This window comes from Pinus tabuliformis, chromosome 1_2, assembly GCF_031772625.1.
Source record: "Pinus tabuliformis cultivar Carrire ecotype Pingquan chromosome 1_2, CPIR1, whole genome shotgun sequence".
Taxonomy (NCBI): Eukaryota; Viridiplantae; Streptophyta; class Pinopsida; order Pinales; family Pinaceae; genus Pinus; species Pinus tabuliformis.
In genome coordinates, this window is record NC_142298.1 from 1,256,062,780 (window position 1) to 1,256,070,360 (window position 7,581).

A 7,581-nucleotide genomic window follows, 5' to 3' on the forward strand; every position below is an offset into this window, starting at 1 on the left:
GGGAAATTAAGATATAGATTCAGAGCCAGATTAGGAATGATATATAGTAAATCTCGCATTAATGACCTGAATAAGGGGGAACGGTCGAATTTTAATTTCAATAGGCCTATAAATCATAGTTGGTCATCCACCAAACAAATAGTGGCATATTGAGAATTAAGTTATTGTGCTATCCAATAAGTATGGACCCGTCGAACTTCAACGCATTGAGAGTAAGGCCAGTGTTTGCAACAGTACCAAAAGAGATGCATGACCTTCGGAAAAACATAATGTCAATGGCCAAGGATGTCGTTCCGAGCCCAATGCCAACGGTGGGAGATGTAACGGAAAATCCCAGACAAATAGTAGGGCATGTTTGGATGTCACCGCGAAACCCGCAGTTTGGTAGGCGATCTATGAAAGATAAGGGTTAGATGGGGAATATTGCGACAAAAGTCAACAATTTAAATGGAATTGAAGTGGGTTTCCTGTCCACGACGAGACTTGAAGATTGGTACCTCGCGGATTGCAACAACTCTCTTGCAAAAATGAAATACAAGCTTTAGCAGACATTGAGTATACTGACCCAGAGATTGCGAATTTGCTGCTCTTTCACAAAAAGTTCACACATTTGACATCTCAGCTAGAGCTAAAATCCTATGAGGGGTCACTTTTTGTTAACCTAGCAGAGAAAAATGAGCATCATCAGTTAAGCAAATTAGTAGGGGTAATGGAGTAGGAGCTTGAAGAAGTGTTGTAGATGGCAATGATGGAGCAACAAATTGTAGTACATTACTAACAAGGATGGTGGACCATGACGCCTTGGTAATGCGAGTCGCCACACCGATGGAGTGACTCAGGACGAGTCACGATGATTGTGTTGGGGGCCTGTTGGGCAACGGATCCCCCGCGTAACGGTTTTGGGGCTTAAAGCCCACAAGTTTGGGTAATGATGTTGTAAAAGCTCTGCAAAGTGCGCGGATCGTGAATTGTAATAAGTTAAGTCAAAGGGTAGTTCTCCCTAAAATATGGTGATTTAATATAGAATGTGTTGGCCTACCCATGGTCCACAGACCATGGGAGTGTATAAATAGAGCAAGGCTCTAAGGGTAGAAGGCAGTTCTAGTTCTGATGAAAAATATTATGGGTTTTTGAATGCGATATTCGCTCTAAGTCTGTAAGTCTGAGTCTTGGGTCATAATAGTAGTAAGAGGCTCTGCAGCTGTGTGCACAGAGGCCTGGTAGAGTCCGTAGCTGTGTGCGCGGACCTTGCAGCTGAGTGCGCAGGGCAGAGTGAAGGTTGTAACAGAACAGAAGTTAATAAAAGATAAGTTGATTCTAAAATATTGTGCATCTATTCGCAGATCTGTATGTTTATGCTTCTGTTATATGTTTATGCATCTTGTTATAGTTTATGATTGCGCACACTGATTATAAAGGTTAATTGAGTAAATAAGAATATTGGGCCCACAAAATTAAGTCAGATCTATAATAATAACACAATAAGAGTAAAGGATCTGGATAGCACCTCATCGCGCCATGCAAAAGCTAGATAGTTGCGTGCAATAGTGCAAGATCAGTTTGCGACCTTTCCAGACTTCATCAAGGCATCCCTGGGGCGTGGAAACCTGGTTCCAGCACCCTCCCATACTACCTCAGGTGAGACCTCATTCCACGTTTCGTGGACTTTTGCCGAAAGGCCCGGTAGTGTTGGGATTTGTTTGGCTAAAACACTTCTAAACCTGGGTCAAGCCCCAACAGTCCAACGCTAAGTAGGTGACAAGTTCTCCTATTCAAACCACCAAATTCCATGCGTCGGGCCTCTGCAAATTTGTTGCCTCGTTAGTGACTACCACTTGGCCAAGTTTTACCAAATCTTTGACGATCTATAACTTGAGCATACAAACTCGAATTTGAGTGTCATTCACACCGTTGAAATCAGAATAGTGAGAAATATGATCTGGTTTGGTTTCACTTCCATCAGATGACTTATATTTTTGTACTATTTTCAAGGCCACTTCTATTTCTAGATCCACCTAGATCATTCCTCCCCACTGATGATATTTTGAACTACCAAAAGCTTTATCAATCAATTGGCAAGTGACAGAATTTCTCCCTCTCTTTATCCTTCTCCATCCATCGAACCTTACCTGGATGAATTCCTCTGAAGCAAATGTGAAGCTACTCCACATCTCCCCATCATGAAGTCCTGGTCTTCCTATCAATAATGATGTCCTCTAGTAGCTTGTCCTAATATTCTGGTGCAAAGTCATCCATTATAGGAACACGTCCAACCTCTTCAGCGTAGCTTCAAGGTTTCAACGTTCACCACTGAGTACATTTGCATGCATGCTAGCAAATCGAGACAAAAAACATTATCTCCAATCTTCTCCAATATGGTGAATGAGCCATGTTGGATTTGTCACAACTTCTTTACTTCCCCTTTCATTCTTTCTTTGCTGATGTGGAGCCACACTTTGTCTCCAACTTGGAGTTGGTGATCGACTCGGTGCTTGTCGTGTCAAGATTTGTATTGACCTTGACTTTTCTCCAACTGCTCCTACACTGCCTTGTGAATTAATTGAATTCGCTGAATGAACTTCCGTGCTTTGTTCCTATCATCTTTCCCACTAGAATCTTCATCTCTCCCAAAGACCATGTCTAAGGAATCCTTTGGTAATTAACTAAAGCATATCTCAAACAGTGAGCTCTCCGTGGATGAATGCATTGCTCAGTTGTATGCATGTTGTACATAAAGAAGCTGCTCGTCCCACAACTTAAGATGCTTGCCACAATAGCCAAAACTTTGGATATTTTTCACATACATTTTTCTTCTAATTGATTTATATATTGATTGGAAAAATAAAATATTTATGTTCAATATTATTATGAAAGAACATTATTTAAAACTCATTTTATTCTTTATATTTCTAATGGTTATTTTTGTTATTTTTAATATTGTATGAAGTCATATATATACCAATATATTTTATATTATATATATATATATATATATATATATATATATATATATATATATATATATATTTATGTAAGAGATGTTGTTGTTATAGTTTAGATGTGTTTAAATAGTTCTTAACATATAGATGTTGTTCATAATATTTATTATCACAAACTTTCTCAATATCTTTAAAATTTACTAATTTTACTTTATAATTCTATAAATACTTTTAAACTATTGTATTCATTTTTCAATGCTTAATAACTTTTGTATTTATTAATGGTAAATGACAAATACTCACGTTTTATATTATATTTTGTAAATCCTAAAGTACGCTTCCACCTTAATTTCTATTGAAAATACATATTCATCTCTCATATGTTTTGTATATTCTATACAAGTTACTTCATATGTCTATTTGATTAGGATGTGGGTATTTTTCTAACTTCTAAATGTTGTGTTTAATGCTGTAACTTTATTTAAACTACTCTTTTCTCTCTTTTAAATGTATATTCATCTCTAAAATATTTTGTATATTCCATACAACTTACCCTATATGTCTATTTGATTACGAAGTGGGTGCTTTTCCAATTTCAAAATGTTGTGTTGAAAAGAGTATGTGTACTTGGATAACAATTTTGAGCAATGTTTACAGTATTCATTCGGTTTATTGTGAAAGCTTTGAAATATTTTCAGGGAAGATTGGGTTGAAATAAAAGTGAATGTTACCGTGAGTAAGATAGTTAGGTTCCTGAAATAGATAATAACAAGATGGTAAAAAAAATATTCATTTGAGAGGAAAATGAGTTAGTGCAAAATTTAGTGCAATAGTTAGAATGACACACGATGCTATCACAATAATAGCCCAATCATTATTCAAAGGAGGTATAGAATGAAGTTTTGTTTCGACTTGATTGTTAAACATGATCTAGAACTTGGGAAAGAATATGAAACGTAGAATAGTGCACTATATTAATTACATTAATATGATTTAATGTAAGTTTAGACGTGTGTATGAATTAATGTTTTTGAATTAAGATTTCAATCAATAAGATAAAAGATTTTATATGCACATACAAATCAAGTCTGTGAAGAGACACAAGATTGAAGTTCCCCACAACACTTCAAAATACAAAATTTTTGTACAAAATACTTGCAAATTGTCTCCTAAAAAACTGCATTATTAGATATATCATAAAAATAACATAAAAAATGTTACAAAACATGAAATAGAGTATGCACTGAACTGTGAGTTTCTTTTCTTATAACTACATGAAAGAGAATATAGGCTCTTTTCCTATAGTTAGTGTCTTAGTAATTGGGTTTGAAATTTGGTTAAAAAATATCTAACAAATTAAACATAAAAATTATAATTATATATATATATCAAAAGCAATATAAAGAAAAATACCTTGAGAGAAATATTTTAGTTGGTAGCAAATTTGGAAGAGGAATTTGGTTTTAATGACCGAAAAGAAAAAAGAAATTAGATCACTGAATTTGAGAGAGTTGCAAGAAAATTAAAGAGAAAATTTCAAAATAAAATGAAATGATAGAATAAATATAAGAGAATGACAAAGAGGCATCCAGGAAATTTCAAAAAAATTTAAATGAATAAGTGGAAAATTTCCTCTTTCCATATACAATTTTGATTAATAAAACGTAAAATCTATATTTAAACAATTATTATGAAATGAATAATATATAAAATGGAAAAAAATAAAACCACTATAATTAATATAGTAAATAAAAATAATAATTAAATGTTAAATATTATTTAATTATAAATCTTTATACTGTAAAATAAACATTTATACCGGATTGAACCATTAGATGCATTAGTGGAGACTATTCTTTATGAACACCTTTGTGCATAGCGAAAATCATACTTTATTTTTCTAGTCCTTTTAAGTTATCTCAAGTAAGGTTTCCTTGGGATGACTTGGATTAATTTAAACACTATTGTGGACGTCCTATTGTTTTGGTTAATTTGTATGGTGAGGTTTAGTACAAGTTTTTTTGAAATGCCTTTGTTAAATTTGAACCTTGTTGTGGAAGTAGTTTTGTTAAATTTTATCACCCAACCAAAAATAAAGAAATTTAATTCACTATTATGCATGTTATATTGATTTAATTCACTATTATGCATGTTATATTGATTTATATTGCTAGATAAGTTTTATATGGATAAAATTTTAATTTGAAATGAGTAATATAATAATTAAAATTGATAATAATAAATTAAAATATATGTATATGATTTATTTTTAAATGAATAAAATATTTGTTAAATTTATTATATATCCAAAAAAAAATTCATAAATGCATATTTGTTCTTTATATATGTAGTAATCAAGGAGAGTCTACGGTGCATAATTGGCAATTATAACTTTGAATTCTTGGGTCGTAAATTTTCGTTTAACTTTGATCCCTCGTATATTCCAACTTAAATTCTTGCTGATCAACATCGCTTACGAAAAATTTGTTTGAACGACGACTAATCTTTGTGAGTGGCGATGGCGAGACTCTATACTCAAATGTTATTGAAACCAGTGTTATTTTGTGTGTCTGGATGACTCTGCTTTTCACTAACAGCAGCAGGGATAGATATATATATATATATCCTTTTTGCTGCGAAACCGTTTTTGTTTCATGTTTTTTAGGTATTTCATTGTGGGTGTAGTGCCACTAGATATGAACGCTGGGAAATATGCTCTGCGCCATTATATTACATTCTGTATTTTAGATAACACTAATTGGTGGACTACTTTATCGAAGATTATTACTTGTATCATCGATCCGCTACAAAAAGTAAACCACAAATCACGTAAACACTTTTTCTTGAATAATCGCTCTCTCTGAAAAGTCACAATCATACGCATGCTACGAGGAATGCCGATACTAATTTAAAAGCAGTGCTTACAATTACAAGATCATTGCCCCTCAAATTCTTTCTCTCTGCAGTGAATATTGTATTGTTATTCTAAAATTCTTTCTCTGCAGTGAATTTTGTATTGTTATCCTAAAAATTCTTTCTCTCTGCAGTGAATTTTGTATGGTTATTCTAACAAAAAGGATGAGGCAGCTGTGATATATATATTTGTTTTCACATGAGAAATACTTTTATCTTTTATTGGAAGAATATATATGTTCCGTACTTCAGGGTTTATTTTCAATTTATTTGAACGTTAGAGACCATTCTTTTGAAAGGGATGACTATTATTTTACATAAGAAAATTCTAAACCATTCAATCAAAACTTTTAAATAAATTATATATATATATATATATATATATATATATATATCGAACCTCTCTGCGATATTGCAACCCTATTCTAAAGACATTAAGATATTTAAAGTTTCCATGAAACATAACACTTTTGCCTCTAAATCCCAAAAGACGACTGAAAATTTCATGATGGGTTTCTTCCTAATATAATGACCAATATAATTAAACAAGTTCGATTCTTTCATGCAATTATGGTTTCAACTTCCAAACATATCTCTTTTGTGACGGCTGTGTGTCCGATGACCAAGGTGGTTAGTCTCGATAAGAATGCTTTAATTACAGATTTTTAAAATATTCTAAAATATGAGCGTTGCAAGAAAATCTAATCAAATATCATAATATTTTTAGAATCTACAATAACTCAATTCAAAAACAATAATCAAAATCCATAATATTTTCAGAATCTACAATAACCCAATTCAAAAACAATAATAAATATGAACAGATTTAAAATAAATAAATATTCTACTTTTATATTCTTTGATTCATTATCATTAACCAACAAATGCATTAGTTTTCAGCCACCTTTAGAATTCCTTAAAGTATTGAAGATATTTGTCACCATTAACATTGATTTGCGTATAAGTTTTAAATTAAAATATACATTCATATAATTCTGTTAGAAGTTCAGACATGATTCATGCGTTACAGTACTTTTGAATAAATTCAAAATACCTTTTCCACATTCATGTGTTTGTCGTCCATCTTGTATTCACTTGAAAATAGACAATTCTCCAATGATATTATAAAATAACTCAAAAGCACTTTGTTTGTCAAAAGGTGTAAAGAGATCACTGAAGCAATATCTTTATTACATAGGCCTGTTCTTGAGCCACTTTAACAGTTGCAATAGGTACCCTACATGTCTCTTGATGTATATTTCAGTAGCTGTGCTCTGCAAGGAAGTTTTGCAGATATATAAAAAAAATCTAAGATGTTAACGCATCTTAAATAGGGTTTCTTTCATCTTCTTTCGCAGGAAAAAGCGCTTTACATCTACAGATTGTTCGTTGTCTTTTCCATTTCTTGTTTGCTTGGGGAACTTCGCTCGATGCTGTGACGATAAGCTGAGACTTACAGCTCTAGAGAGTCTACGTATACTTACCAATTAAAATCTAGGCTTTAATTCCGGGGCACACATTCTAGGGTTTCCATGTCAAAAATATCATCAACCATGTTGCTGCCCTAACTTTAAAAAGCCCAAAGGTCAGAACTGGCAGCCAATACTTTTATAGAATTAGTATAAATACTGGTAGCCAATACTTTTATAGAATTAGTATAAAGGATCACTATAAAAAATCCTACACATGCTCGAAGAAAGCGGCTTTAATTCCAACCCAGGCAGACAAG